Below are 23,813 nucleotides of genomic sequence, written 5' to 3'. Positions count from 1 at the left end.
TTTACCCTAAATGGAGGAGCAATAACTTGGAAAAGTTCCAAATAGAAGACTGTAGCCGATTCAACGTGCGAATCAGAGTACTTAGCAGCAAGCGAAGCGTCGAAGGAGGCGATATGGCTGAAGAACTTCATCGGAGACCTTTGAGTTGTACCAGCTATAAAGGAGCCTATAGAGATTTTCTGTGACAGCGAGAGTGCGGTCGCCTTAGCCAAGGAACCGAGGGATCATGGCAGATCCAGACACATCGACAGAAAATATCACTTCATAAGACACCGGATAGAAGAAGGACTCCTCATAGAAAAGAGGGTATCGTAAGAGGAGAACCGAGTAGATCCCCTTACGAAGGGACTGAGTAGGGTTAAGCACTTGCAACATGCGATGAGCATTGGGCTGAAGGACGATATTAGTTTTAATGATTAGATAGCTGTTCAGAAACTTATAATAGATAAAATGTAATTGCCATTTGATGATTAAATAAAAGGAGTTTTATTTATGAGTAAAGTTACTATCTTGTGTCAATTGTTTACTATTGTTTCATTTTGCATGTTTTGACTTCCAGAATAATAAGATTATTCAAACTATCCACAGTCGATCATACTTTGGAGGTAGGTATTGAGGAAAGACTATCATGAATTTGGCTTGTAGATTGTCTAGAGTGTTTAGACATGGAAAAAGTTTGCTACAACATTCATGAGTACTCATAAGGTCTGAGTATTGGATTAAACCCACGCTCACATGAATCACTTCATGGAATTTATCACGAGTGATTGTGAGACGATAATATCATATAGTCTTCAAACCAAGATGTATGAGTTGTTGACTATGAGTTGGTTGTACATTGATAGTGCGAAAACGCATGAGTAACTTGATGTTATAAAACTGCTATTGTGTATGATTTAACGAGTAATTAGTACAAGCATATAAGTCGAAGTTTATATGTTCCTTTTATCCTTGGAGGATTAAAAGCAATATCTTGGGCCCCTCAATGATTTTGTTTTGACTTATGTGTCGGGCCCGGTCAGAACTAAATTGATGTGTTCAATTAAGTTCTATGTCAAACAAATCGGAAATCGGGAAACAAACTATTGGACAATAAGTATGACTATGTTCCACGTATTTGTCCGCACGATATATTGAATAACAGAGGATTATATGATCCCTTATCTAAAATGGCACGTCAGAGTTCAACAGTGGCTTTTAAGAGCTACGATTGCTAGTCGGTTTTAAGTCGTACTTGCAGTTATAGTTATTAGACTTATTCAAGTGAGAGACTGTTGGAATAGGTGTCTAAGCCCATAACTATAATTGGTATGTACTTAACCCGAGAGTACCCGAGAGTAGCATGGTCCATTTTGGGTTGCATTCACCATAACAATCTGATAGGATGAATATTTGAGAAAGATGAATCATATTATTTAATTAGTATCGATCAATAATTAATTTGGAATTAATTTAGTGATCAAAAGAGACTAATTAAATATACAGAGGTTGATTGTGTAAATCAATGATACATATAGGTTGGGCTAATAATCCATGATTGATTAGTGATGGGCTAAGCTTATGTAAGGATCCATAAAGTGTTAGTCCATTACAAGCCTAAGTGTAAGAATTAGGGTTTACACATAACCCTTGGAATTCTACACTATATATATATGTAATCCCTTGGCCTAAAATCAGATACACTGGTCTTCTTAGAGAAACTATAGCCGATTTTGAGTGCCTCCAAGCTTTCTCTCAAGTTCTCTAATTGTTGGTGGTGATTTGTGGACCATTTGAGGCATCACACTTGAGGTGCTAAGTTCTTAAAGGCCAAATACAACAAGCTACAACAAGAGGTATTATTCTAACTAGTTTTTATGATTCATATACCAAATTTTGTATGCTAGTTTAGGCTTCATGCTTTGGAAACAATATTGCATTTATAATTAGATAAAAATTAGATCCATAGCATTAGGGTTTTATGTGAACCATAGGGTTGTTATAGTGCTCAAAACCCATCAGTAGGTTACCATAATGTGGCGATTGGGGAATCTATGACTGTTTTGTCGTTTATGCGCCAAGACGTGGACAAGAGAAGGCCATGACATGGCAATTAGTTGTGATAATTTTTGGGCTGTTGACTTTGGGGTTGACCTTGGACCGTTGACTTGGGATGGACTTTTGGCCATGATTGGTGGATTCAGTGTATCGGCTAAGGATGGGCCTTGTATGTTTTGATTGGTGTGTGATAACATCGATTGCATGACTTTGAGCGGTCGTTTAGCTGACTTCGTGAGTCGGGTGAGTCTCTTCACTATACTCGTGGGTCGAAGGCACCAATGTCGGTCAACTGGATTATGATATGTAGGATGCTAGCTGTCTTTGTGACTCTTGCATTGATATGTCGGGATGGGCCAAGTTTTATGTTGGGTTGGGGCCATTGGTATGGAGGGTTGGGCCCGTTATTATGGGTTGGGCCCAATGTGCGGGTTAGGCTCAATGATATGTATGGTATGTGGTATTTTGGGGAACTCACTAAGCTTTGTGCTTACGGTTTGTGGTTTGACATTTTCAGGTACTTCCAGTTTCATAGGAAAGGGCCCCGTGTGATCGCACTGCATCCCCCAGAGTTTATTCCACATTGGCTATTTGTAAATTTTACTCTGATGTTTAAATGATATATTCTACTTTGATTGGTTTGGAACAATTGTTGTATGGGTTAATGTTTTAAAATGAAAATTTTACTATGAATTTTTGGGACGTTACACACAACATTACGAGTGACATACATCACATATTGTAAGATTCTTGGTCAGGATTGTAAGATTTTTATTATGATTGTTTTAGCTGATAAAGAAAATGAAATAACATATGGACCATGCCATCTATATTTTTCATTAGGCTAAATGGCAAAAAGCAATTTTATTTCTATATTTAACCTGAAATGTAAACTGGCTCTTGAAATTAAAGCCACGTCTGTCCCTGAGGTGGTACGAGGTGTACGACCGTACAGGGCCATGTTGTGAAAGAACCTGATTTTTTTTTTCAAAATTTTTTGTTGGAAAATTGTTGCCACTCTGTCACTAAATTTGATGCTAATACATTGCAAAACACTTTGGAATCGAGTGGGTTCTATCGATGGTCCATCAATATATCTTACAAGAAAGATCTAAGAGAGGAAGAGTCGTGAAAGAAAAAGCCATGACAGAAGGGTCTAAGAGGAAAGCATATGATAGTAGATGAAGGAACCATGTAAAAGGGTGCATGATATGGATATCAACAAGGCCAAATGGGGAATGGAAACCTCCCCCAACCCTACCCATGCTCCTGTTCCCAAAATCGACCGTTTACCCAACACGCCTTGCTCCTAAATTCTCATGTCAACTCTTAACCCCTAGTTTCCCCCATTTCTCTCAATTTTTAGAAAATCCATGTCCATCAATATGGATATTTGGAAATTTATTGGTTGATGGTGGAACTTGGATCCATTTAAATCCGATTCAGATCGTATCAATTCGGATAAAAAACTTTTAACCGCCTCCCACATGGAACACCCTTTGTATCAGGCTAGTATGAAATAGTCTTCAAATAACCATAAAATAGGTTTGAAAAACATAAGTTAGAATTTTATGTAAAAGTCTCAAACTTTAAATTTTTTTAACAAACAAAAGTAACTTGTTAAAAAGTATATATACGATGGAATATCAATTAAGACAAGAGACTAGGTAACATAACAAAATCTACTTATTTCGAACGTATGATGTCACAACGTCTTCTAAAATTTCCTTGCCATATTTGTTTCTCCAAATTATACCCTAACCGGAAGATACGTACACAAGCATATATCAAAATTCTATATTAGGCTTAGGGATTGTAACACCTCAAATTTCAAACCAAATTTTTTATTTTTAATTTAACCAAAATATTGTTCATAAACCAAACCATCAGAAAACCACAAGTATCAAGTATAAATTATCACTACAAATATCAGAGTGTCACATAATGCCCAGTAAGAAAATCTTCCAGCGAGTATGTACAATCAGACCTTTGCTTTCCCCTGAAACACATTTAATAAAAAATTTTAAACACAAATCTTAGCGAGTTCCCCAAGATATCTCATACAACATAACACATAAACAGCTATGAGTTATCACCAACCCTAGAGACTACATGAAGTCTCACTGGGCAAACAACACACCCTGTGGGTTATCAGCAACCATGGAGACTACCTGAAGTCTCAATCACATGTAAACAACATAACACAATAATAACAATTAGACCCATCTGGTCATCACAGATACATGTATTCTACCACACAGGTAAGAATAAGTGAGGAGACTCACCTGACATTGATAACAGATAAATCCCGCACCCGAACTGCCGGAACTAGACTCCGCCTAATAACACAATAATTAACCCTAATTAATAATTAATGTCCATAACCCAACTCACAAGTCCAAATCCCACAACTATGCTCCTTAAGGTCAAAAAGACGATTTGGCCCCTTCCATGGTCCAAAACCCTAAATCTTTGACCAAAAGTCAAAAGTCAGCAAAAGTCAACTACCCGGCACGTACATTGGGTGTACGCTTCCTACGCGCCGCGTACTTGTGGAATAAGGTAAGTCAATGTCAGGCCTGGCTACGCTGGGCATAGCCAGAAATATGTTAGGCGTACGTCGTCTGATCCCAAAATCACTCCCAAAACATATTGATCCATTAAGACATGCAATCCAATCATAGAGTTGACCTTCATAGTGTTGGATTAGTGTCTAAGTCCATAACTATTTTGGTATGTACTTGACCCGATTATGAGCATGGTCCTTTTGGGTTGCCTTTACCATAGCAACTTGTAGGATGAATTATGGAGAGATAGGATTAATTATGATTTATTAATATATTATGAGAATAATATATTAAAGGAGAAATCATATTGTTTAATTAATATTGGTCAAGAATTAATTGAGAATTAATTTTGTGGTCAAAAGAGATTAATTAAACTTAGGGGACTGGAATTGTAATTATAAGATAATTACATTTGGGCTCTGGATCACCTTGGAATATAGGTTGGACGAATTCTATGGGAAGCCCATAAGTAATTCGTCCAAGGGATGTTCTAAAAGGAGTCCATGGGATGCTTAGGGCTTAAGCAGTCAGATTAGGGTTTCCTAGTTGAAAAACCCTAATGGCCTAACTATATAAGGACCCCTAAGGCCCCAAAAACGTGGTGAATGAACCCCGTAGGGTTTCTGGACGTTTTTGTTCCTCTCCTTCTCCTCCTTCTTCATCATTATTGCTTATGGTGTTTGTGACTCCATTAGAGGTGCAACATTTGAGGTACTAAGCTTTCAGAAGTCAAGATCAAGAGGAATTGAGATTGTTATTGCTACATAACAATCAAGGTAAGATCTAAATCCTATTCTTATGTTAATATCGATTATCACATGCTAGATCTAGGGTTTATTGCTTTGGTATTCAATGTTGTATGTTTAATTAGAAAAACCTAGATCAAAGCAATCAGGGTTGCATTAACACCATAGGAATGATGTTATGCTCAAATCTCATCAGTGGTATCAGAGCCTAGGTCGTTTATCTAGTTGAATAGATGCAAAAGTGAACTGCCAAAGGATCAAAAGTCGAACTTTTTGTTGTCTGCGCCGCCGACTCGGTGAGTCCATCAGTGGACTTGGCGAGTAGCCCCGACTCGGCGAGTCCATCAGTGGACGCGACGAGTAGGCTGAACTCGGCGAGTCCATCAGTGGACTCGGCGAGTCCAGGGTGCTGTTGACGGAATTTTCGATTTTTTGAGCAAATTTTGTTAAAGATAATTACCAAAACTCGTTTTTATTGCCTAAAATCGATTTTCTATGTTTGGAATGATTATCCTTATCAAAATTAATGGATTTGGTTAAATATGGATAATATAGGATTATTATTAGTCAAATATTTGACCTATAAGATTGAAAAGTTTCAATTTACACCCTTAAGTTTTATAGTTTAAATTTTAACTTAATAGTTTTAGTTTTGAAATTTAAATAGTTAAACCTAATTGTTTTGAAAGGTTTCAAAACTTGCCCTCAAGTTTTGGAATTTAAATTTTGATTAAAAGTTTAGTTTTAAAATGTTAAATTCTAAAACCCTAGTTTTGAAAAGTTCAAATCACACCCTTATGGTTTTATTAAATTAATTAAGTGTATAATTAAAAGAGAGTTAATAAATCCATAGTGACATTTAATTAAATTAAAAGTGTAATTTATTAAATTAGACCACATAGTATTTTAAAAGTGTAAAATACACCCTTATACTATATATAAAATTAAAATGTCTAATATTATATATGTATAACATAAATGCTAGTCTTACCGTTAGTAGGCCTCATTCAAGAAGCCGATCTATGAAGGGGGTATAAGGTTATGGCCTATAGAATGGCCGTTTAATGGGTGTCCACTCTTACCCACCGCTTTCTTGATTGGTGGAAGGTCGTTAGTCGAACGGGTAGGATAGGGCAAACCCTTCCCATTAAAAGTATAATGAATTATAAAGTAACTAAATGTTTTTATAAAATTCCCAATCTTAGTTACTTTAGGCAAAAGTGAATTTGATGTAATTCCATGAAATTACACTTTGTACCCTTGCTAAGACGTTAGTGGAGCGTGTGTGGTTAACCGGCACACTAAATGTGCTTTAAGCAAAGGTAGCGAAAGGTGACTCGATATTTGTCATATATCGATGGAGCGTGTGTGGTTAACCGGCACGTCGATTAGGTGACTGTAACATTGGGGGCACCATGTATATTTTCATGGTTATTCACACCCTGTTTTGTGCTCCTCGGCATTCCAGTCACAAAACGAGGGGCATATCGAGATTTAAACATGCCATTGAAAAGTACAATGAATCTCAAAGGATCTAGGGGTTTTCAGTACATTTAAAACTTAATCTCTTTTTCGTTTTTCATGGTGGAAAATTAGTGAATCGTCATTCACTTACCTTCAAATGTTCTGCAATTTGGATTACGGCATCCCTCTTCCAAGTTGTAAAATATTGTGTTGGGTCCTAGCCTTAATATCTCATTTGGGTGTTTTATTAAGGACTCAATAAATCAATCAACTAACTTGAATTTTCTCCCATTTTGTAGATGTCAAAGTATGACAACTGTGGTCTTCCCAAATCCCTTGGAACAAGCTTTCCACATGAAGATGATATTCCACGATTCGATCGAGGAACAAGAGATCGTGCTTCACTTCCTCCACCTCCTCCTATCGTTCTCCCTAACCCACAAGTTCAAAGGCTTGAAAAGTTCAAGCTCACTCAAGCCCTTTTGGCAAGTAAACATGAAGAAGGAAAGTCAGTGTGTGCACACGTCTTAGAGATGAAGTCACACATTGATAGGTTAAGAATGTTGGGAGTCGTTGTCTGTGAGAAGTTGGCTGTTGACTGGGTTCTTCAATCGCTTCCTGACTCATATAGTGAGTTCGTAAGAGAGTACTATATGATAAACCATGACGTAACCCTCATCGATCTCACCTATTTGCTTGTTGCTGCTGAATTAGCAATGATTTGGCGCACTGGAGAAGCAAAGTTGATTGGTGGATCTGCCTTCCAAACCTCCATGGACATAGGCAATGACAACGAAAGGCATGTCATGGTCGAAAAGTTTGATCATAAGAGAAAGGCAAAGTCTGAGGTAGTTCCATGTGCTGTTCCAAAAGAGTCAATTTGCTTTTATTGCCAAGAGAAGGGGCATTGGAGACGAAGTTTCCCTGTCTACCTGAGAGATCTAAGAGATGGGAGAATCAAGACGTATGGCTCTGTTGGATAAGGTGTCTAAGTCCATAACTTATTTGGTATATACTTGACCCGACCCGGCATGGTCCATTTGGGTTGCACTTCACCCGAACTAGTTATGGATAATTTTATGAGAGTTGTATACTTACGATTTATTAATATATTATAAGTTATAATATATTAATATAAAGTCATGTTACTTAATTAGTTTTAATCTTGAATTAATTATGAATTAATTTAGTGATTAAAAGGAAGACTAATTAAATCATGGGCTATTATATTTATATGGTGTGGGCTAACACTCATTTAGAATGGGCTAAGCTTATATGGAAGTCCATGGATGATCCATGGAGCTTTTACCCATGGATCCTTGGAAGAGGAAAAGACATGGGTTATTAGGGTTTCACCCTAACCATGTACACTATATAAACAAGCTTATGTTGCATGAAAAAGACACTAATGTGTGTGTAAGTGTGGTGGCCAAAATCAAGAGTTAGTATACTCTCTCATACATTTTCCAAGTTTGTGGTGATTTGTGATTTCCATTTGAGGCATTCACATTATTGGTGCTTGGCTCTCAAACTCCAAGGAATCAACAATCAACAAAAGGTATGTAATTCATCTAGTTCTTTTATGGTTAAAAGTACCCCATGCCATGCTAGATAGGTTATAAACCTTGGAAAATAATATTTTGCATGTATCTTAGACAAACATAGATCCAAGGTTTAATAGGGTTGCATGTACACTTAGGAAGTGTTAGAATGCTCAAAACCCAACAGTGGTATCAAAGCCTAGGCTTGTTTGTTTGATACTTGATGCAAAATAGTGATAAAAAGTCGATTTTTTGCTGTCTGACTGATGAACTCGCTGAGTCCATGGGGGGACTCGCCGAGTTCATGTGTAAACTCATCCTACTCGGCGAGTAGGTTCGTGCACTCGGCGAGTAGGAGCCTCAGAATGCAGATTTTCGACTTTTGCTGCTGGAAATGGACTGGAAACATTACCCTAAACTGTTTTGGTGTTTTAAAACTTGTTTTAGTTGGTGTAATGGTTGTTCTAATCCATTTACAATAGCTTATATCAAAATTTCATGCTTTGTATGTGTTCATATAATTCTTGAAACTTTGATGATCATGTTCATGTTCTTATGAATTTAGAAGATGATAGGAATTATTTGCTGAATTGTTTAGGATTAATTCTTGATTATTTATGTGTTTTAATGGAGTCCATAATTTGTCCTCAAGTTATGGATATCCAAAGGTCACTTCTTTTAAACACACACTTAAAACACATAAGTTACATGGAAATGAAGAGTCTTCATTTTTATGAACCTTTAATTCATAAGTTATGAAATGAAAAGTTTTGAATAGGTTCAAAACTTGTCCTCAAGTTTTGGAATTTGTAAAGTTACACACACTTTAATATACTTTAATTCCAAACCCTTAGAGTTTTAAAAGTTAAAATTCAACCCTTATACTATTTATAACATTAATGGTTAATTATTATATATATGTATAAGATCAAAGTCGTCTTACCGCTAGTACGCCTCATTCACGAAGCCAGTCTATAAGGTGGGTATAAGGTTGTTGCCTATAAAATGGCAACTTAATGGGTGTCCACTCTCACCCACCGCTTGCTTGACTGGTGGAGGGTCGTTAGCCGAACGGGTAGGACAAGGACTTATAAATTCTCATTAAAAGTATGATGAATATTACAAAGTAACTAAACCTTTTATAAATTCCCAATCTTAGTTACTTTAGGAAAATGTGAATATGGTGCTAACCCATGAAATTCACACTTTGTACCTTACCAAGTCGTTGGTGGAGCGTGTGTGGTTAACCGGCACACTAACTTGGACTAGTAAGGATCACGAAGGGTGACTTAATGTTTATCATAGATCGGTGGAGCGTGTGTGGTTAACCGGCACATTGATTAGGTGATAATATTAAGGGTACCAAGTGAATTTGCATGGTTATTCACACCTTGTTTTGTGATCCTCGGCATCCCAGTCACAAAACTTGAAGGGCACAATCGAGATTGAAACATGCCATTGAAAAGTTCAATGAATCTCAAAAGAATCTAGGAATTTCAAAAAACCAATTAAACCTAATAATTCATTTCGTTTTCATGGTGGAAATTGGTGAATCGTCATTCACCTACCTTCAAATATATTATAGCTTAGATTACGGCATCCCTCTTCTAAGTTATACTATATTGTGTTGGATCCTAGCCTTAATATTACATTTGGGTGTATTATTAAGGATTCAATATATCTAATCTAAACTTGTTTTCTTCTTTTCAGATGTCTTCCAACAACAAAGCTTCGGGCTCTAACCCTACTGGCTCCTTTTCCCTCATGAACCTTTGTGGGAGGGTCATCTTTGATGGTTCCAACTTCATGGATTGGATCCGGAACATCAGGATGGTTACTCGTTACGAGGACAAGGAATATGTCCTCGATAAGGAGCTAAAGGAGCTTGATGAGTCCACTGCTACTCCTGAGGAGGTCGGTGAGTATCACGCACATGAAAGAGATGCCACCAAGGTGGCATGCATCATGATGGCCACCATGACAGCTGAACTCCAAAAGTCCTATGAGGACTATTACCCTTTTGAGATACATCAGGATCTGATGGAAAGGTACCATTAGAGTGCTCGTCAAGAGCGGTATGAAATAATCTCCTCCATGATCACTACCCGTATGAAGGATAGCGAACCAATCACGAGCCACATGCAGAAAATGCAAAGGTATGTGGACCGTCTAATGAAACTGAATGTGAACTTCCCTGAGGAGTTGGCAATTGATATCATTTTGCACTCCTTGCCATCGTGTTATGATCAATTTCGTATGACATACCACATGAACAAGGAGGAAGTCACACTCAGTAAGCTTCAAGGACTTCTGAAGACTGCCGAAAGTGGTCTTAAGAGTAAGTCGGTTGCTACTCCTACTCCTACTACTACCCCTGTTTTGGCTATCGGGCAAGGCAAAGGGAAGAAGAGGAAGCACCCTTCGAAGGGTACCAAGGGAAAGTCCCTTAAAGGCTCCTCATCTGGAACCAAAGGTGGTTTTATCACTTCTTCTGCCATCCCTAAGGATGCTGAATGCTTCTACTGTCAAAATAAGGGGCACTGGAAGCGAAACTGCCCAAAGTACTTGCAGGATGTCAAGGATGGGAAAGTGAAACCATCCCATGCAGGTATTTACACTATATTGTCTAATAACTCACCATATTCTAATTCTTGGGTTCTTGATACAGGTTGTGGTATTCACATCTGTTGTGACTTGCAGGGCCTACGAAGAAGTGAGGATGTGGAGCACGGAAAGATAAACTTAATCATGGGGAACAAGAAGGTTGCACCTGTTACCAAGATTGGAGTTTATACTTTGCTGCTAGATAGTGGATTAAAGTTAGATTTGAATAAATGTGTGTACTCGTCTGAAATGGCGAGGAATATTATTTCCTTTCATGCTTTGTACAAACAAGGTTTTACCTTTTCTTTTGATAATGACGTTGGTAGTATTAATGCTTTCTTTAATAATGTTCTTTATTTTAAAGCATTACCTTGTGATGGTGTGTATGAAGCTGTATCGGTTGTAGATAATTTAGGAAATAATGTATTATGTATTGATTCTTCTACTAGCTTGGATAAAGCATCTTTGTGGCATTGTCGTCTTGGACATGTAAGCAAGAAACGCATAGGCCAGCTCCAAAAGGGTGGAGTCTTGGAGTCGTTCGACCTCCAGTCGGATGATAGTTGTGAGTCTTGTCTACTTGGAAAAATGACAAAATCACCCTTCACTGGTACTTGTGCAAGGGGTGAGGGTTTGTTGGACCTTATACATACTGATGTATGTGGACCATTCAAAACCGCCACAAGGGATGCTAATCGCTATTATGTGACTTTTATTGATGATTTTAGTAGATATGGTTATGTCTACTTAATCAAACATAAGTCAGAAACTTTTGAAAGGTTTAAAGAGTTTAAACAGGAAGTAGAAAATCAATTGGGCAGGAACATTAAGATGCTTCGATCCGATCGAGGTGGTGAGTATCTTAGTACTGAGTTCCTCGACTATCTTAAGGAGTGTGGGATTGTCTCACAATTGACACCTCCCAGGACACCACAGCTGAATGGTGTAGCTGAGAGGCGCAATCGAACTTTGTTGGACATGGTTCGCTCTATGATGAGTCGAGCTTCGCTACCAATCTCTTTTTGGGGGTATGCCTTAGAGACTGCCGCCCACATCCTTAATCTAGTCCCTACAAAGAAGGTTGCCAAAACACCTCATGAAATGTGGACTGGGAAAGTTCCCAATCTAGACCATATCAAGATTTGGGGTTGCGAGGCTTTCGTGAGGCGCGAAACTCATGACAAGCTCGAACCTCGAAGTGAAAGGTGTATTTTCATCGGCTACCCACAAAAATCCTTTGGTTACCTCTTCTACAGACCCAGTGAGAATGTGGTCTTTGTGGCTAGGAGAGGGGTCTTTCGAGAGAGAGAATTTATAAACCAAGGAGACAGTGGGAGGCAAATTGACCTTGAAGAAATTCAAGACTCAATTGGTGAAGGAACCTCAGACACTAGCAATCAACTTGAGGAGGAAATTTCTGTTGATCCAGCTGACGAGTCTATACTTCTGAGGCGTTCCACAAGGGTTAGGAACACACCTGAGTTTTATTATGGATTTCATATTACTACAGAAGGTGATACATTTATCAGTGACAGTACACTGGTAAATCTGGATGAACCTAACAATGTTAAGGAAGCCATGGCAGGCCCAGAGTCTGCTAAATGGAAGGAGGCTATGGACAGCGAGATACAGTCCATGTATGACAATCAAGTTTGGAACTTGGTTGACAATGTACCAGGCCGTAAGACAGTCGGGTGCAAATGGATCTTCAAGAAGAAGACCGACATGGATGGGAAGGTGCACACTTATAAGGCTCGACTGGTTGCGAAGGGGTTTACTCAGACTCAGGGTATTGATTATGATGAAACCTTTTCACCAGTAGCAAAGATTAAGTCTATTAGGGTTATGCTAGCCATTGCTGCATTTCATGATTATGAAATATAGCAAATGGATGTCAAAACCGCTTTCCTTAACGGAAAGTTGGCTGAGGATGTTTACATGAATCAGCCAGAAGGTTTTGTCAGTGCAGAGTACCCCAATAGAGTGTGCAAGCTTGAGAAATCCATTTATGGATTGAAACAAGCATCTCGAAGTTGGAATCTTTGTTTCGATGAGAAGGTCAAAGAGTTTGGTTTCTCAAGAAGTGAAGATGAGTCCTGCGTGTATGTCAGAGCTAGTGGGAGTATAGTTAGCTTTTTGGTACTGTATGTGGATGACATACTACTCATAGGAAATGACATCCCAACCTTGCAGGAGGTTAAGTCCTGGCTTGGGAAGTGCTTTGCTATGAAGGACCTTGGAGAAGCTACCTATATCCTAGGGATAAGGATATTAAGAGAAAGGAGTAAAAGACTAATTGGACTTAGTCAGAGTATCTACTTGGATAAGGTGTTGAAAAGGTTCAACATGCAGAATTCCAAGAAAGGAGAATTACCGATCCAAAGCAATGCCAAACTGAGCAAGGCTCAGAGCCTGAGTACAGAAGATGAGATAGCTGAGATGAGTCGATTACCTTATGCTTCCGCTGTTGGTTCGATCATGTATGCTATGACTTGTACTCGTCCTGATGTGGCCTTCGCTTTGAGCATGGTCAGCAGATATCAGGGGAACCCTGGCAAGGCTCATTAGACTGCGGTAAAGAATATTCTCAAGTACCTGCGGTGGACTAAGGATTGGATCCTTACCCTTGGTGGGAGTGATGACTTGAGAGTAGTAGGGTATAGTGATGCTAGCTTTCAGACTGATAGGGATAACTTCCGCTCTCAGTCGGGCTGGGTCTTTACCTTAAATGGAGGGGCAATCACTTGGAAGAGTTCCAAACAGGAGACTGTAGCTGATTCGACTTGTGAATCAGAGTACATAGCAGCGAGTGAAGCGGCAAAGGAGGCAATATGGCTGAGGAACTTCATCGGAGACCTTGGAGTTGTACCAGCTATTAAGGAGCCTATGGAGATTTTCTGTGACAATAATAGTGCGGTTGCCTTAGCCAAGGAACCAAGAGATCATGGCAGAACCCGACACATTGACAGAAAATATCACTTCATAAGACACAAGATAGAAGCGGGACTCCTCGTGGCAAAGAGGGTATCGTCAGATGAGAACCCTGCGGATCCCCTTACGAAGGGACTGACGAGGGTGAAGCATTTGCAGCATGCGAGGCGCATCGGGCTGAGGGACGATATTAGTTTTACAGATTAGATAGCCTTTTCTGAAACTTGTAAAATGTAATCGACGTTTGATGATGAATAAAATTTGTGATTTATTTATGAGTAAAGTGTTGCTATCATTGTCAATTATTTACTATTGTTTCAGTTTTGCATGTTTTGACTTCCAGAATAATTAATTTATTCAAACTCTCCACAGTCGGTCATATGTCGGAAGTAGATATGAATCAAGACTGTCATGAATTGGGATTGTAGATGACTAAAGGTGTTTAGCCATAGCAATGGTTGCTACAACATTCATGAGTACTCATAAGTTATGAGTATTGGAATAAACCCACGCTCACTTGTATCACTTCATGGAATTTATCTCGAGTGATCGTAAGACGGTAATATCATATAAGTCTTCAAACCTAGAGATATGAGTTGTTACCTATGAGTTGGTTGTGCATTGATTGCATGTAAACGCATCAGTAACTTGATATTATAAAACGTGCCTTTGTGTGCAATTCAATAAGTAGTAGAACAAGCATATGAGTCGAAGTTTATCTGTTCCTTCTAGAAATAGAAGCGATATCTGGGCCCCTCGATGATTTTGTGTTGACCCATGTACCGGGCCCGGTCAGAACTAAATTGATGTGTTCAGTTAAGTTCTTTGTCAAACAAATCGGAAATCGAGAAACAACTGCTAGACAATAAGTAAGACATTGTTCCATGTATTTGTCCGGCTGATATCATGAGAGCAGAGGATTATATGATCACTTATCTAAAATGGCGCTTCATAGTTCACAAGAGTTTTCGAGAGCTACGATTGCCGGTTGGTTCCTGAAGTAATATAGGCAAATACAGTTATTAGACTTATCCAAGTGGGAGTCTGTTGGATAAGGTGTCTAAGTCCATAACTTATTTGGTATATACTTGACCCGACCCGGCATGGTCCATTTGGGTTGCACTTCACCCGAACTAGTTATGGATAATTTTATGAGAGTTGTATACTTACGATTTATTAATATATTATAAGTTATAATATATTAATATAAAGTCATGTTACTTAATTAGTTTTAATCTTGAATTAATTATGAATTAATTTAGTGATTAAAAGGAAGACTAATTAAATCATGGGCTATTATATTTATATGGTGTGGGCTAACACTCATTTGGAATGGGCTAAGCTTATATGGAAGTCCATGGATGATCCATGGAGCTTTTACCCATGGATCCTTGGAAGAGGAAAAGACATGGGTTATTAGGGTTTCACCCTAACCATGTACACTATATAAACAAGCTTATGTTGCATGAAAAAGACACTAATGTGTGTGTAAGTGTGGTGGCCAAAATCAAGAGTTAGTATACTCTCTCATACATTTTCCAAGTTTGTGGTGATTTGTGATTTCCATTTGAGGCATTCACATTATTGGTGCTTGGCTCTCAAACTCCAAGGAATCAACAATCAACAAAAGGTATGTAATTCATCTAGTTCTTTTATGGTTAAAAGTACCCCATGCCATGCTAGATAGGTTATAAAACTTGGAAAATAATATTTTGCATGTATCTTAGACAAACATAGATCCAAGGTTTAATACGGTTGCATGTACACTTAGGAAGTGTTAGAATGCTCAAAACCCAACAGGCTCTACTTCAGGTAAAATCCATTAACTAACTCTATAAGTTCCTATTTTTGATTCTTGATACATTATGATGTCTTGAAGGATCGAAGAAAAGAGAAGAAGCTTAAAGGAAGAAGTGTGTTGAATCTGATCGTAAAGAAATGGATCTCGATCGCATGGATCCGAAGATCGGATTTTTTGAGCTGCTACTTTAGAGTTAGGATAGATTGCTAAGAAATGTAATAGCATAGTTTTTCATTTGAGTTGCGTTGTAAGGACAAATTTTTCCGCAATAAAATAAATTTTGATTTTGTCCATGCAATGACATGTATGAAAAATTGATGTTTGAGTATTTCTATTATTAGCAATGTCAAAATGGATGTGATTCTTAGTTATGTTATTTATGGTAAGTGTCATAATTTTCTAAGTAAGGAAAGATTCCCATCGCCCAAGTTTCAATTGGACAGAAACTTGGAATCATACAACTTGCATTGTGTGATGTATGGAAATCTTGGTACTTAGGTAATTAAGACTAATTCCTTGTTCACATAAGTATGTGAGTCAAGTAAAGGACTAAAGGAACTAGTACACAATTTTGTGAACTAGTCAAATCCACCATAAATAATAATAACGTTGTTCGTCATGTTTTACTAAAGGTCTAGTAAATGTGGTTATACTTACAAGATTAAGTGTAATTCTGAATCATTGAAAAGTTTCAATGAATGGCAAAACGAATAAGTAGAATCAATGAAGGCAGAAAGATAAAAGTTTCTCCAATCTAAGAAGAAGGGAGAGTACTTTTGTATCGTGTTTTATGATCGTCTTAATGATTAAGAACCATATCACAATTGATCCTGTAAGTACATCTTAGTGCACTAGTATGGCTAAGAAGAGGAGTCGGAAATTGTTGAAATGGTTAAATCAAAAGGATGAGTCATACTTCGTTCCAAAATCAAGTCTTAGAGTCATACTCCAAGACTGTGAATTGAGTGACACATCTTAAGAAGGTCTAACACACTCATCAAATGTGAAGTAAAAAAATTGTTTTTCTTACTCTGGCACGTTTGAATTTGGTAAGTTGTGATGTCTTGGAGAAGACAAAGACCAACTACGACCAACTGTGTGTAGTGGTTTGTCTTCATATATAGACACACACTAATTCTTGAATATTTGTTTTATCAAGAAATGTTTCTTGATAAGAGAATTCTATATGTCAAGAGGTTAGTGGGAGTCTAAAGATCTTGAAAAGTTTCAAGAACTAATCAAGAGTAAACCTATTAAACACTAGCATACGACTTGAGGATTGTAACCTATCGTGTTGACGTATTCTTGTTTCTGTGCCAATCCAGTTGAGTTAATTATGCATATGAGTTCTATGAGTTCTCAATAGACTGCATCAGGCAAGCACCTTGTTCAATGAAAGTACATTGATTGGCATAGGTGAGCTGCTAAATAACTCGGAAGCAATGGTGGGACCCTTGATGGAAAAGAATCAAGTATGAACAAGTTATGTCCATAAGAGTTTGGATTTGTCACAAACATTATCTTATGATTATGGTTATGACAAATTCGCATGGATAGGAACACATGCACCATTAAATCTAAGTGACATAAGGTTTCTCTCCTTCATGAAAATGATTGTGAGGAAACGCTTTCACTAAGAGAGATTTTAAGGAGATAGAGATTATGTAAATTGCATTCTCAAATTCGATTATGATTACGACATCCCTCTTCATAGTTCGAATTGTGAGATTTGGCAATTAGTCTGAACATTTGGGACTTAGTAATATAAGTTCTGAATTAGTTGAGACACACATGTGAGCTGTCTAAGGAAAGGTGTGTGAGTTTGAGAAGCTTAGATAAAGGCTTATCAAAGCACATCGTATTGGAAATATGAACTTTGGAAGCCAATAAGTATTGTCTTCTAGAAGTCCAACTGTTTTCTGAATACGTGTCAAAGCTAGTGGGAGTATAAATGTTATGCTGGAATGAATATAATCATCATGTTAGTGGGAGCATGATTATTAGTATTTTAAGTATTGCAAGTTGGCAATATTAATTATAGAAAAACAAAAGTTTCACTTTGCAAAGTTGCAGGGGTTGAAAAGTTGTTTTGCTATAATTAAGGGAGAGAATGTTATACTTCGTTTCCAATCTAAAAGTTTAGATCGAGAAATTTTAATTGAATTTAGTCAAGGATATATTTATTAATTGCATTCTCAAAGTTCGATTATGATTACAACATCCCTCTTCATAGTTCGAATTTTGAGAACACGGCAACTAGAAATATTATGACAATATTATAGCAAGAAACTGGTAAAGTATCACATTTTTCATTATGAATCGTATTCCATACGCTTCAGGTATAGAATCGATTGCATATGCTGTAATATTCGACCGTTCTAAAATTTTCCAAATGCCTAGGGCATTTAGAGGGAAAAAGGGAATAGAACCGGATTTGACTAAAATAATTAAACAACTGTCAAGGACAATCTAAGGTTCGCCAAGGATTGGTCGCTTGCGGACAACTGGAAGTATAGTCATGGATAGACCGTATTGGCATTATTATGAATAGATAAGATTCTATTTAGAATAAGTTGTCATATGACAAATATGGAAATGTTTCCTTATTGGGAGTTGGACGATAAGAATCTATGTCTGGATTAGAAACTTCTATGCAAGAAGGAGGTTCAAAGGAATGTACTTTGAATGTGAGACTTCATGACTATGGAATTGTCTTGTAACAATCTCCAATAGAGCACTTTGTAATTTCATTGGCAATGTCTTGGTGACTTTGGCGCTGTGATATTACGAAAGGACCGTTACATAAAATGTTAGAGTCTAACATATTCTAGTAGTGGCGAGAATTTTGTATTCTTACACTAATTAATTAGGATTAGGAATTGTGAAATGAGCATCATTGGAAATGTGTTCATTTGATCTATTTCACAAAGTAAGGACCATAGGAAAACATAGTGTGCATGCTAAAGCATGGGACAATTGTTGTTATAATTCAAGTAAGAAGTTGATTACCCGAAACAACAAATAATGAGTAATCAATATGGTGATTAAATAAAAATGTTTTATTTATACTCAAAGGTTTGGGGCCATATAGAATTAGTATTATTCTTGTGTTTCACTTTGCATGTTTTGACTTCCTGAATAATAAGATTATTCAAACCCTCCACAGTCGTTCATACTTTGGAAGTAGGCATGAATGAAGACTGTCATGAATTCGTCTGTAGATTGTCTAAAGTGTTTAGACATGGCACAAGTTTGTTGCAGAGTTCATGAGTGTTGCTATAAGATTAGAGTATTGGATTAAACCCATGCTCACTTGGATCGCTTCATGGATTTTATCACGAGTGATTGGTGAGACGATAATATCTTATATTCTTGAAACCGAGATGTGTGAGTTGTATCTTGCGAGTCGGTTACACATTGATAATATCTAAACGCACCAGTAACTTGGTGTTATAAAACGTATTGTTGTGTGTGATTTGATGAGTAGGAACAAGCGAACATTAAGTCAAAGTTTATCCGTTCCTTTTACCCAAAGTGGGATAAAAGTGATATCTGTGGGCCCCTCAATGATTTAGTGATGACACCCTAAGCGCTTGGCCAAGCCGGGACTGAGTTGATGTGTTCAATTGTAGTCTGTTGTCAGTCGTCATAATTCAGAAATCGGGAAACAACACATGAACAGAGACTATGATTAAAATCCATGTCTCAGTTCATATGATATCTAGAATGGAGGAATATATGATCCCTTATCTAAAGGACACGTTTCTGATAAGATCAGATTTGACAGCGGCTTTTGAAAGCTACGATTGCTGATCAAGTTTGAAGTCATACGCAAAATAGTTGTTAGACTTATCCAAGTGGGAGACTGTTTGTAACACCCGGTCTCAGGTACGCATTTAATTCAAGTCGAACTTCATATTTTACCCTTGGACTCGACGAGTTGGGGGCTCAACTCGTCGAGTAGGATCGACTCCGGGTCGGGGAACTAAGTGACCTACTCGACGAGTCGGAAGACCGAATCGGCGAGTAGGAGCTGTTTGATGGAAACCCTAATTTTAGGGTTTGTCCCCCTATTTAAAGGAACATAACACCCTTGTGGCCTCCCTTATCACTCCCTCAATGTTCAGAAAGCTCTAAAACGCCACCCTTGAGCCTTGTGAGTATTTGGGTGCCATTTCCCTAAGTAATCTTGTGTGTTTGAAGTTGGGTGAAGAAGAGGAAGAGGGAGGACTTCAAGAGAAGATTTCAGATCCAGAATCAGCACCATCTTCTCCTCATTTTCTGGTAATAAAGCTTCACACTTGACTTATAGTTCTATAGATCTTCTTTTTGTCATTTGTATGGAGTTTTGGGTCCAACAAGTTTAATCCTTGAGACCTGGTCGTCCCAAGTCGATTCATCTCCAGATCTAGGTTCTGGAATCGAGTACATGGCATGAGGATGAAAGCTTTATGGCCATGATAGCCCATGCACCCCTTTAGACCTCATTTTTGGGTCCTTTAAGCATATACTTCCATGTGTACACGTAAAGTTCATAACTTTACGTGCTAGATCGGTTTTAGAAGCCCATATCTACCTTTTGGGTGAGTGTTGTACGCCAGAAATCGAGAGATAAGGCATGGACAATATCGACTCGGCGAGTCCAGAGTTTGAGTCCCCTTTTCTGTTGTGGTTCAAAGGAACCCCAGTCGAGTGTTAGCAAGGTTCGGACAAGTCCAGAGGAGTGATTCGATGTATTAAGATATAGCCATAACCTAGGAATCTTGAACTCAACATATATCTTACAAGAAATATCTACAAGTGGAGGAGTCCTGAAGGAAAGAGCCATGAGGGAAGGGTTAATGAGAATGGTCTAAGAGTAAAACAATTGGTAGTAGAGGAAGGATTCAGGTCGATAAAATGGTCCATGATAAGGACATCAACGATTCCAAATGGGGAAGGCGAAACCTCCCCCATGCCCATGTTCACAAAATCCCCCGTTTACCCCATGGGACTTGCCCCGAAACTCCCTAGGTTCTTATTTCTCTCATTTTCTAGAAAATCCAAAATCTCTCGTTATTAATTTCTTAGGTAATTTCAATTGTTATTAAGTCAAGAATTTAAAGTTGAGTCATCTTAACTACTTGCCCCGTAATTATGGATATTTGGAAAGTTTTTGGTCGACCGTGGAACTTGGATGACCTTAACTCCAATTCAGATTGTATATGGGCGGATTTGTTGAATTTAAATGTGGTGCAAGAGAAATGCGTCGACATGATGATTATTACTATCGTTCGGGTAGTATGGAAATTTGGAAACAACCTTGTATTTGAAATGGCTAAAGTTAGAAAAGCAAATATATTAGATGATATTGTTTCACAACCTTTTTTATTTTTATTTTAAATAGGCATAATAATCTTAAGATGAATTGGGTTGGTTGGTTGTTACTTCCTTGTAATTTGGGTTTTGCTTAAGTTATCAGTTAAAAAAACAATAGTTATTATTGAGAATCGCGACTAAGTTGTTTATTGATTTGAAACTAATCATTTAAATTTAGTGTTTTATAATTTTAGTGTTGAAAATATTAAAGGTTGTCATTTGTAGGTTTATAAACTGGTTACTAACTTAAAATGTTAGTTGTAAGTTTATGGAGGAGTATTAAATGAATTATGTAAAAGATGGAAATAAAGGAAATTTGCAGATTGTTTGATGATTGGGGATCATTCTTAAGCTAAATAGAGAAAAGGAAACATGAGGATAGGAGTGTTCGTTTGGATGAATCCAATTAAGTGAGTACAAATTAATTTCGATTTTTCAGAACTTGAATTTGAATACTCCAAACTAAATTTAATTCCGATCCGAACCAACCAAATTACAATTCGATTGGATCGGTTTTCAAGAGCCACACCATTTAAGAAAAAATATATAACATGAACATTAGTCGACTCTAAACAAAAATAAACTGTTTGTTATCTATTTAAAAATACAATTTCATATATATATATATATATATATATATATATATATATATATGAATGATCATTTGAGAACCTATAGTTTCCCGAGAACCCGAGAACTAAAAGTGGACCACTAGATCAAAAAATTGAAGGGTCAAGATCAAAGATGGCAATATGGTAAATAAACATAACTTCAATGGTATATGTGGTTTTTTAACAAAAATAATAGGGGTAAATTAGGTATATAGATTTTCTGAATTCCTAAAATCAAAACTACTAATTTATCATCACCATCCATACCTGTCAACACCTCCTTTCCCTCTCCAGCAACGGCGCCTGCTCCTCCTTCTCCTTCGCCGGAGACGATTGAAGCTTCGCCGTATCTAGATACTCATGTCACTCATTCACCTTCCAATAGCAGCTCCGCCAGCGATCTCTCTTTTTCTTCCCGTTGTTGAGCCTTGAGAAAATCGACACTAAATTCTCCATCTCCGCCTCACATTCTCTCATCCTCACCGGCGATAAATCTTCGTCTCGTCTTTGATTCTCGATTCGCATCTCTGCCATAAGCTTCGATTGTCGAGCCTTGCTCTATTTGTAATGTTTGTTTATCTCTCATAAGATTCGATCTTTTATGTTCTGATCTTGCTTAGCTGAATCGAAAGTGCTTGTTATGCTTTTAATGAAATCATAAATTCATCATCTCAAATTGATAATCGAGATTTTCACAGGTTCTGATTTACTGTGACTTCCAGTTCACGATACCTAATTTCTAAATCGTCTGCAGATAATCGACGAATCGAGACCGTCCCGCGGATTAACAGATCTGATATATTCTGTAACAGCCATTACCAGCTATATGTTTAGGGATTTTAAATCCATATTCATCATTTGAAGTCATATAAAAAGGTAAAGAGAATATCCTGATGTTCCAAAGTTTTCTAATCAGTTATAAACTAATGTATTTTACCATCGAGATTTCTCCAGCAGCTACAATGAAGATTTGTGTTCGGTTATGCTTCATCACCTTCAATGGAAACAAACTTAATTGAAGATTCTTTGACTGTGAGCCGATCAATCATCTATTATCGACATTTCCTTCTCCGTTCTCCCCTGTTTTTCAATCCTCGTTGGACTCTTCCTCCAGATCGACATGTAATAAATTATTTCTAATGTGCATTTGATTTCAACTTTCTTTTTGATTCTGCATCAATTTAATTTGCATATGATATCAACTATCAATTTTAAAAGCTCTATGGGCATCTGTGTTGTAACTTGTGCTATAATTGGGAAATGAAGGTTCCATTATTAGCTTGAAAATGATTGGATTTGTATTTTGCTTTTCTTGATTGATAAACCTTTGAGTTACAATTCATACTTAATTATAAACCATTTCATTTTTTATAATATTTTTAGTTTGCAATGGTTTAACATGCCATTACTTATTACAACAAATTTCACCTGTTCTTATTTTCAGCAAGTGCCTTGGTTGTGTATATGTTCAACAGGAGTTAAAATCATCATATTTCAAGGGCGTTTCAGGTGTTTATCTCCACCTCCTTATATTCTAGGTTTAAAATTGTTGAATCTTGAATTTGTCATGATTTAACAAAATGCATATTGTTTTAATTAATGTACATTTTGAATTTGTTGGTTGCAGATGTCGTGAATGATAGAACTAACGAATCTCTTCAAGATAAACTTGCACACATTTACTAGTAAAATGGCTAAGAAGGAAAAAGTAATTTGAGCAAATTTAATTTCCTTTATAATTATTTACATCAAAATTAGTTGATACATTTACTAGTAAAATTTCCCCATCGTTATAGAACTTGAATAAGGTTGATTCCCCTAATTTAGTGTAATTATCCTATTGGCTGTTTAGCTTTTTAAGATTTCAAAACATTCACAATATGAATTCAATCGCACACAAATAGAAATATATGTTGATATTTAGGCACCAAGTTGGTTATCATGGCTTGTGTTTTTGCTTCTAAATTTTTGATGCAAACGAAATAACTCGTCAGTTTTTCTTTAATTTTTCTATTTAGGCAATGCCTCCGAACTCTAATGACATTAGGAAGAAACATATGGGTTACTTTTTTTGCACAAAGCTAAGAGATTAGTGGCATTGATTACATTATATTTTCATTTTCACCATTAAAATTGCCATAAATTTCTTTTTT

The sequence above is a fragment of the Lactuca virosa genome, chromosome 8 (assembly GCF_052849685.1).
Source record: "Lactuca virosa cultivar CGN04683 chromosome 8, Lactuca_virosa_CGN04683_v6, whole genome shotgun sequence".
In the NCBI taxonomy this organism is placed as follows: domain Eukaryota; kingdom Viridiplantae; phylum Streptophyta; class Magnoliopsida; order Asterales; family Asteraceae; genus Lactuca; species Lactuca virosa.
Note: the sequence above shows the minus strand (reverse complement) of the source record.